Below are 10,408 nucleotides of genomic sequence, written 5' to 3' on the forward strand. Positions count from 1 at the left end.
CCTCTTTAAGGGCTTGTACCTCTTTACCTGTATTCTCCTGTATTTCTTTAAGGGAGTTATTCATGTTCCTCTTAAGTTCTTCTATCAGCATTGTGAGATATAATTATAGATCCAATTCTTACTTTTCCAGTTTTTTGGGATATCCAAGACTTGCTGCAGTGGGAGTACTAGATTCTGATGAAGCCAAGTAGTCTTGGTTTCTGTTGGTAGGATTCTTGTGTTTGCCTTTCGCCATCTCTAGATTTTTGGTACTAGATGTTCTTAGTGTCTCTGACTAGAGCTTGTCCTGTCCCTGCTGCCCTGCAAGTCCCCTGAGACTCATGGGGCCTGTGCCTCCCAGCTGGCTGCTCCCATCTTAGAAACTCACTGGAGAGAAAATGGCAGCTCTCACCCAAGTCTCTGGGTTAAAGAGCTCCCTGGAGGTAGGCCCTCCTCTTGCAGGGAAGTGGCAGAGAAGGTCGCTGATCCACCTCTGTCACTTGGAAGCTGAGAGGTTCCTGTCCCTGCCGCCCTGCAACTTCCCTGCGACTCGTGGGGCCTGTGCCTCCAGGCTGGCTGCTCCCATCTTAGAAACTCACCAGCCCACAGCTGTTTTTTAACTTTTACCACATTTGTCTTAATTTTTTAAGTAATATCATGAAGTGTTTTTTATGAGTAGATATAATATGGTAGTGAAGGCCTTATGAAGGTACTTTCGCTTATTTTTATTTATGTGTATTTGTGTGTGCTTTCCTGTCTGGATGTGTGCTATATGTGTGTAGTGTCTGAGAAAATTTGAAGCAGGAGTCAGATCTCTTGGAGCTGGAGTTATACTTGGCGTAAGGGTTCTGATGTGGGTGCTGGGATGGAAACCTGGTCCTCTGCAAGAGCAGCAAGTGCTCTTAGATGTTGACTTATCTCTATGGTCCTGCTAGTTTTATTTACTTGCCAAAATCCAAAATATAATGATCTGAGTAAGATTTCAGATGAAGCACTTTACCAAGAATTATATCACTTAGCATTTTCCTTTAGTAATTATTATATGGATTCCATTTTACTGAAAAAATTATTTAAAAATTTAAAATGTATTTGGAAAATTATGTTGTAGCTACTTCAGAATAGTTGTCTTTTTTTAAAAAAAAACACTATGTTTTCATTATAATAAGAAATCTAACTTAAAATCACTTAAACATTCATGTTGTTTTCATTTTGTTGATTAGTTGAATTTTTATAGTTTTATTGTGGTACATTTATTTATTAAAGAAAAAGCTGTGGGTCGTGAAGGCTATCAGGTGATGAGCTTGAACATGTCTCTGTGGATCCCTCACCTCCATCACAGTGACAGAGGCATCTAAGGCCTTCTGAAGTTTCCTTGTGTTCTTTTCTGTGTATCCTTTACTTGTAGGAAAATGTAACATAAGAGCTACTCCCTTTCAGGATTTTCAGTACAAAATTTCATATTGTTAATTATAAGTACTATGTTATGTAGCATACCTTGAGTATATTCACTTACCATGGCCTTCTCTGTGATTTTAGATTTCAGTATTGTATGTAAATACCACAGAGGCACTTTTTTGTCCATCAGGTCTCATTTGCAAGACTGAATTCAGCTCAACTCTAGACAATTCAGGTTCAAATACTTCAGCTCTCTCCGTCTACCCCAGCACTTCTCAACCTGCAAGTCCTGACCCATTCAGGGGTGTAAATAGCCATTTGACAGGAGTCACCTAAGACCATCTGCATATCAGATATTTATATTATGATTCATAACAGTAACAAAATTACCATTATGAAGAAACAATAAAGTAATTTTATGGTTGGGGATCAGCACAACATGCAGAGCTATAGTAAGGGGTATTAGGAAGTTTGAGAATGACTTTTCTAGCCTGTATGAATTTTCTCTCCTCTGTAAACCATTCTGGCCATCTTACAATGAAGACATAATCATAATGGAGTTAAAATATGAAGTGGCAACAATAGCAATGAACTCCACACATGCCTATGTATCAATGGATCAGAGAACTTGGGGTTCCTACGCACAAGTTCAATGAGAAGACAATAAAGGTCTTGCTTGACTCCTATAATCAAGGAAAACATATTTCTGATGGATAAAAGGCTATAGTGATCTCCTCAAATGCAAATTATTTGCCTTCCATATAAAGTTATTAGTCAGTTCTCAGACTCAAAGTTTATGAATTGAAGACCAAGTCCTCTTGAAGAATCATTTAGCACCACTAATCACTTAGCACCAGTATGTATGAAAAATGGTATGCAATTTCTTTTCAAAGACTTGTAGCCAACGAGTAAATTTCCATTGGGGGAAAGAATATGCCTGGATTTATGGCCTGTGCAACATAGACTTTGAATTGGTATTGTTTAAAGGTGGGGGCATAAATATGATCACATCTCCTAATTAACACTGAAGGAAATGTAGCCAAAGTAATTAACAAAGGACTGGATCAAAATGGGTCCAAGTAATTACTCTACAGTTGTTCTTATGGTTTTAATTCCTCAGTGTATTTTTTAGGGTTGAAATATTTACCTATTGGCAGATTCCTTCTCTCAGTTTCCAAATTTACAAAGTAAAGTACATTTTTGTAGGAAAGGGTGCCATCTTGCAAAACTTGGAAGGCACTGTTCTTTTGAAGTCTAAATCTAATAGCACTTGTGAAGCTTAATTTCCATCAAATGGTTGCTTCTTAAAATAAAGTTTCTCTCTGAAATTTTTAGAATATTATGTTTAACTTTTCTTAAAAATGGTGGATAAGTTAGCTTCATTCATTCCACCCTATTCTTGTTAATATTTTTCTATAATTTTATCTTCTTGAGTGTAAATAGGACATATAACTTTCTTCTAACCAAAACAGTATAGCAAAGGTGACCAAACATTGCTCTGTGTTCTCACACTTAAAAGAGATTCTGCCTTGACAGTAGACCTATCTCATCACTTCCTGCTACCTGTGGAGTTGTAAGCTGTCTTGAATTCTCCAGTCTCAAGGAACTAAGACTTTTAGAAAGAGCTGATTCAAATAAGATACAGCGATGTATGTAATGTCATATGTAGCAGGATACTTATGATCAAATTATGTAAAAGAATTGCTTTTCTCTATATTATTAGTAACAGTGTGAATATTCCAGACTCTCTGTTTGTTTAATCATGTCTGTTTCGTGTTCACAAGATGGCTTCCAAGAGCCCTAACTCACCTCTTCATAGGTTAGAATGGTAGAAGTTTAACATACCTACAGAGACAAGTCATGTGTATATCACTGAAGGAAGTGGCCACATCTGAAAAAAAATAGGATTTGTATCATACATACCACATGAGTCAGATAAGAGATTCCAAAGAATAAACAGAAGTATCATTGACCTGTTATATAAAGAAGAGAAATAGATTTTCGAATAGTCAGATTTCTACAATTGCCTCATATGTCATTGCTGTGCAACAAAACAAACCTCTTTCCTAATACTAGATTTTGAAAATTCCTCCACCACATAAAACACAATTTTAACACATACTAAAGGCAACTTCGAACCACTTCTTAAACAAGAAATTCATGCAAATTCATATTCTGCCATAGTTACCTGATCATGTGCTGACAAGACAGCAATGCCTATGGGTTGCTAAAGGGAGCAGAGATAATCTACTTTGAAGACAGTTTTAGTATAAATAATATCTACTAAATACTAATCTATCTAAATAGTATCTACTTTATTGTATGTAGGCAACCCCTTGTATGGTGGAAGCCCATGACTGTGGTTGGTTAGCACATTATCCAAGAATGGATAGCAAACACTCACACCACCAGGGCCTCTATGCAGAAAGAGAAGTGGAGAATGCAGACACATCTGCAGGCCAACTATCGGCTACCCATGCTACTTCAGAATTCAGTGTTCTGACTTCTGGGGCATTGTGTGCCATGCTTATTATTTAGAAGCACAGTGTGACAAGTAGGCTGGCTTCCAGGTTGTGCCTGCATTTTCTTCTACAGTGCTCAGCTGCTGAATCAACTACCAAGTCACAATCATGCTACAATTTGTGATCATAGATCTTCATGGTATATAATCAATGGCAAGTGATAACTTGAATCACTCTTCAAACAGAAAGCACAGCCAAGTATCCATTGTAAAAAAATTGCCACATGGCTGAGGTTAAAAAAAAAAAAAAAAGCTCTAGTCTTCACTCTAGTCCCTAGCCAATCTGGAGAATTCTACTTTTTTTTTTTCAAGACAGGGTTTCTCTGTGTAGTCCCGACTGTCGTGGAACTCATTCTGTAGACCAGGCTGGCCTTGAACTCAGAAATCCACCTGCCTCTGCCTCCCAAGTGCTGGGATTAAAGGCGTATGCCACCATTCCCCGGCACTACTTTTTTTTTTTTATTGGATATTTATTTATTTAAATTTCAAATTTTATCCCCTTTGCTGGTTTCCTCTCTGCAAACCCCCTATCCCATTCCCCCTTACCCTGATTCTATGAGGGTGCACCCCCACCCACCTACCCACTTCTGCCTCACCGCCCTAGCATTCCTCTACAGTGGGGCATCAAGCCTTCACAGGACCAAGGGCCTCCCCTCCCATTGATGCCAGATAAGATCCCTCCAGCTCCTTCAGTCCTTCCCCTAACTCCTCTTCCATTGGGGCCCCTGCGCTCAGTCCTATGGTTGGCTGTGAGCATCCACATCTTTATTTGTCAGGCTCTGGCAGAGCCTCTCAGAAGACAGCTGTATCAGGCTCCTGTCAGCAAGAACTTCATGGCATCAACAATAGTGTCTGGGTTTGGTGTCTGCATGGAGATGGATCCCGAGGTGGGGCAGTCTCTGGATGGCCTTTCCTTCATTCTCTTCTCTACTCTTTGTCCCTGTATTTCCTTTAGACAGGAGCAATTCTAGATTAAAAGTTTGGAGATGGGTGGGTGTCCCCATCTCTCATCTGGGGGGCCATGCCTAACCTCTAGATTTGGTCTCTACAGGTTCTCCCTCCCCTTTGTGGGATATTTCAACTAATGTCATCCCTGTGGAGTCATGGGAGGCTCTTGCTTTTCTCTCATCTGGGACTTTCTGGTTGCTACACCCAGTTCCCCATACCCCATTGCTACACATCTCTGTTCAATTTCCTGATCCTCTGAATATCTCCTCCATCTCTTCTCACACCTGATTTTTCTCTTCTTTTCCCCTCTCCCTCTTCTTTTCCTCCCAAGTCCCTCCCTCCCTCTACTTCCCTTGATTATTTTGTTCTCCCTTCTAAGTAGGACTGAAGCATCTACTCTTTGGTCTTCCTTCCTCTTGAGCTTCATGTGGTCTGTGAGTTGTATTGTGGGTAATCCATGCTCTTTGCCTAATATCCACTTATCAGTGATTACACGCCATGTATATTCTTTTGTGACTGAGTTACCTCATTCAGGATGATTAGTTTCTAGATTTATCCATTTGCCTGCTGGGTCCTCATGTAGTACTATGTCCAATTTTCTGAGGAACCACAAGATTCTGGGTCATTTTAAACCCTGAACCCTTACTTGCTTTTTATTTATTTATTTTTGTTACTATATTTCTCTAAGTGTTATCATCTATCTATCAATCAATCTATCTATCTATCTATCTATCTATCTATCTATCTATCTACCTACCTACCTACCTATCTACCTATCGGCTTTTTCAATGTTTTGTTTCTTTTTGTATGATTAATTTATTTATTCAGTTACTTTGCATCCCAATCATAGCTTCCTCCCCCACCTCTCATCCCAGCCTCTCCCTCTCACTTGGCCTCCACACCATCCTCCTGTCCTCCTTCTCTCCTCAGAAAAGGCTTGGAAAAGGAAGCCTCCCATGGATATCAACCCACCTTGACATATCAGGTAGTAGTAGGACTAGGCAAATCTTCTCTGATTGTGGCCAGACAAAGCAGCCCAGTTAAGAGAAAGGGATCCAAAGGCAGGTAACAGAGTCAGAGAAGGCCTGCTCCTGTTCTTAGGGGCCTCACATGAAGGCCAAGCTGCATACCTGTTACATATTTGCAGAGGGCCTAGGTATATCTCATATATGATCTCATTTTCAGTGGTTCACTTTCTGTGGGCTTCTTTGGGCCCAGATTACTTGATTCTGTGCATTTTCTTGTGCTGTCTTTGACCTCTTTAGGTCCTTCCATCCTTCATCCTGCTCTTCCACAGAATTCTGCAAGCTCTGTTACTGTTTGGCTGTAGGTCTCTGCATTAGTTTCCTTTGGCTGTTGGGTGAAGCCTCTCAGATGACAGCTAAGCTAGGCATTTTTCTGGATTTCTGGATATATAGCAGAATATCCTAACAGTGTCAGGAATGGGCTTTCTGTCATGACATGGGTTTCATGCTGGGCCAGTCATTGTTGGCTAGTCCTTCCCTTTCTGCTCCATCTTTAACCCTGCACATCTTGCTGGCAGGAGAAATTGTGGGTCTTTGACTTTGTGGCTGGATTGGTGTCCCAGTTCCTTCATTGGAAGTCTTTCTGGTCACAGGCAGTGGCTATTTCAGGTTCCATACTCCACACTGCTGTGAGTCTTAGTCACTCTCATAGCTTCCTGGGAGTTTCCATTGTCCTAGATTTCTAGCTTGTCCCAGAGATATGCCCTCATGAATTCCAGTTTTCTCTCTCCTTATTCTCTACCTCTCTCCTCTCAACAAATGATCCATTTTGCTGTCCTCTCTCAATTGCTTTCTACATGAAAAAATATTAATTCCACATTCTAAATAGTCTCTTTTTTGTAATGGAGGTATGACTCTACCCAAGGGCTTTGATATCTTGAACTCTAGTTTCCCCTAGGTTGGCTGAGTTCTCAGGCACGGTCTCTTGTAAAATTTAAGACATATCTTAAAAGCTTGGGAAAAAACTTAGCATGGTCTTCAAATAGGTTTCTGTTTGGCTGCTTGCTTGCTTTAATGTTATTAGTTTTATGAGAGTTTTGCACATGCTAGCTATATTCACCCTCCCCCAGTTCTTCACAAATCCATCCCCATTGCTACTACCCACCCAACATTGTGTCTTTTTTTATTTCAGCTCTTTAAGAATATCTGGAGCTGTCTGAATATTCTTGGGTGTGTGGCCTACCTCTGGAACATGGTCAGCTTACCAGGGGATGCACACTTACAGAAATCTGGTTCTTCTTCCTGCAGCTATCAGTTGCCCTATGGCTCCATAGCTTGGGTGAGATTATATGCCCAACTGTCATATTTATGCTGGCATTTGGTCTTTTGGGGGGTTGTACATATTTTATACTTGCTGTTGAAATTTTCTGTGAGTGCAGCTCACATATATGCAGCTGCCTTTCTGTGTCCAAAAGATAATGTTTCCTTGGAGTCATCCACCACCTCTACCTTTTATACTCTTTTATTCTCCTCTTCTACAATGATGCTTGAACACACACACACACACACACACACACACACACACACACACACACACACAGATGTTCCCTTTATGGCTGAGCTTTATACAGACTCTTTGGCTGCTTGTTTTGTCTGTGTTAATCACCATCTACTGCAAATAGAAGCTTCTCACATAAGAGTTGAAAGAAGCATTGATCTATGAGGATAAAAAATAAGTTATTAGAAATTGGTTGAATACTCGGTCTGTTTAGCAGAATAATAGTAGAAGATTCTCCTCCTGTGCCTGTGACTTGTCTAGCCATAGGTTGTTGGCTCAATAATGGTGCCAGTTATGGGTTTCACCTCATGTAATAGGACTTAAATCTAATCACAACATTGTTGGTAACTCCTAGGATGTTTGTGACACCATTGCACCAGCAGGCATATCTTGCTAGGTAAGTTGTCATTGGAGCTTGCAGAGTTTACAGTTTAGCATGATAGATGATTATTTTTTTCTTCTGACAGCATGCATAGCACCTATGGCATTATGAAAATTAAGTAGTGGCGAAGCTTTCAGGTCTGTACTTGTTTGATTTTACCATGTTCTGTGACTGGAGTATGTAGTATATTCAGCAACAGTCTCTTAACCATCAGGCTCTTGATGATAACCAAAAACAATAGCAATAGCAATAGCCTGTAATATGTGGATGTCTATGGGACTTTACTTAACAATATCTCTAAAAGAGGAAACCCACTGCAGGCACTGGCTCTTTTTGGTTATTCTGTGTTCTCTAGGAGCATTGTTGCTATGTTATAAGGTAACCCCATTTTAAATCTCTCTCTCTCTCTCTCTCTCTCTCTCCCTCTCTCTCTCTGTGTGTGTGTGTGTGTGTGTGTATGTGTGTGTTCTGTATGTGTGTACATACACATGCATGTATATAAGCTTCTATATGTGTAGGTTTCTATGCATTTTTTGAAAATTCTTTAATATTATTTATTCTTCCCTCTCTATACATCTTCAAATAATTTTAATAGGAATCTGAAAATTGGATCTCATTGTACATGTATACTATTTATGATAAATTAGCTTCTCTAAGGAGATAAAATATATTGAAATTCCAGTCCATAGCTTCATTCCTAATTCTTAATAGTTTCACATCAATTTTACAACCTTAAAATTGAAACACATAAACACACATCAAATTTGTGATCTTACTTGTAGGAAATTAGATGTTAATATTCAGGGTGAGCAGGGCAAATTCATGGTGACTTGAACATGTAGATTTTTCAGTGTGTGATATAATTTCCTCCTTAGAATATTTGTGATTTGTGGATGAAATTGAAGATGGTAAATAGCACTCTACCATATAAAATAGCAATGTTTGCTGCATTTACCTGCAAACCATGCAGAATTTTATCTTCCAGATACTTAAACAAGCATGATAACCTCACAGGTGATATAGTTTTATGATATGACACCTACCTGATTTCACATTTCCAGCAGAAATGACATTTGTGATGCCTCTTGTACAGGGGACAAGTGTCCATGATTTGATTTTGCTCTCTCCCAAATCATATAGATTTGGGGGAAAGAAATGTTAGAATTTTACAATTCAGTCTTGTAACATAAAAATATCAAAATCTGAAACAACAGACAAGGCCTCATGCACAGGATAGCTCTGATAAACTGCTCCAGGCTTCCCGAAGAGAACAATTAATAATCAAATCATTCAGGATCCTATGATTGCCTCAGAGATTCTGGCCTTTAGAGCATTAATCTTGCTATGGAGTAAAACCTCAAGGAACTAAGTAACTGTATAATAATCAGCTGATCCCTTGTCTTCTCTGGAATACTCATGTCATCTGATCAATATTCTTTACAAAGACAGTTTTACTGAAGCCTGAACATTACTCCTGCAAAGTAATATTGCTTGAGTGACTATAAGAACTATGAAAGTATTTATGCATAAAAGTTAAAGTATAAAACTACTATAATCTGGAATTCTGAAATAATAAAAACACATAGTATCTTTAAAGAAATGATTATTGTTATTAAAACTAGAAAGTATTGAATGCATTCACTTCTCAGGGGAACTAGGTAATCTCAAACTTAATTCCATCACTTAAAGATTGAATGTGTCTCCATACAATTCATAATGAATAAATTTGGTGGTATTTACTTTCAGTAAGTTTCATTATTGTCTTATTCTAAATGACTACAATTTTTTGAGGCAAACTATAATTTTAAATGTTAGAATATATGTAGAAATGTTCACTTGAACTTAAAGAATGATTAGGTCATTATTTTTACCATAATGCCGAACCAGTAGGAAGAAATTAGGGTAAGATGGCTTGAACAATAGAAATCCTAATGACAATATCTCATGGCCATAATGTATAAATTATAAATTATTTGCTATATAAATTATAGTAAATTATAGTAAATATATGTATAAATATATAGTAAATCTATGACTTCAGAGGTCACTTTTGTCAGTATAATTACATTAATTTTGCCAGGTTTATTTGGTTCTTCTTATGTGTTGTTCAGAGTTATACATAATCAGACAAAAATCCCAGTGTCTGAATATAGAAACCGAGTCACAAAATATAAGCGTTGAAGCAATTTTAAAGAGCCCCAAGTAAGTAGAGCCCCTCCCTTTTAAAAGAATATAATTTCTACTTCATTTTCAAAGACCACAATTCTAAGCATAATTCTCATAGCACAGTGTTAATATTTGTAATAGTTTTTTTTACTCATTATCACTGGTAAATGTGCCTATATTTTGGGGGGAAAGTGCTTGTGATCTTAAATCAGGAAATACAGTGATAGAGAGGAGTAAAAATGAAAATATAAAAGTGTTCTAAAGAGAATGTTCTAAAAATTAAAAGTATTTTAAAACAAAGTTTAATCTTTGGCAATCTCATGCATTATGCAACTGCTTACTCTGTCTCCCCCCATTCTCTTATCTGCCTTCCACCCCCATCAGTGCCACGCCCACCTCTCTACCCATCCTTTTCCAAGATATGGGAATTATGGATTGCTTTGTGACCCACTTAGCTTAACCAGGATCATTTTTGTGAACTTTGGGTTGTAATT

This window comes from Mastomys coucha, unplaced genomic scaffold (assembly GCF_008632895.1).
Source record: "Mastomys coucha isolate ucsf_1 unplaced genomic scaffold, UCSF_Mcou_1 pScaffold22, whole genome shotgun sequence".
NCBI lineage: Eukaryota > Metazoa > Chordata > Mammalia > Rodentia > Muridae > Mastomys > Mastomys coucha.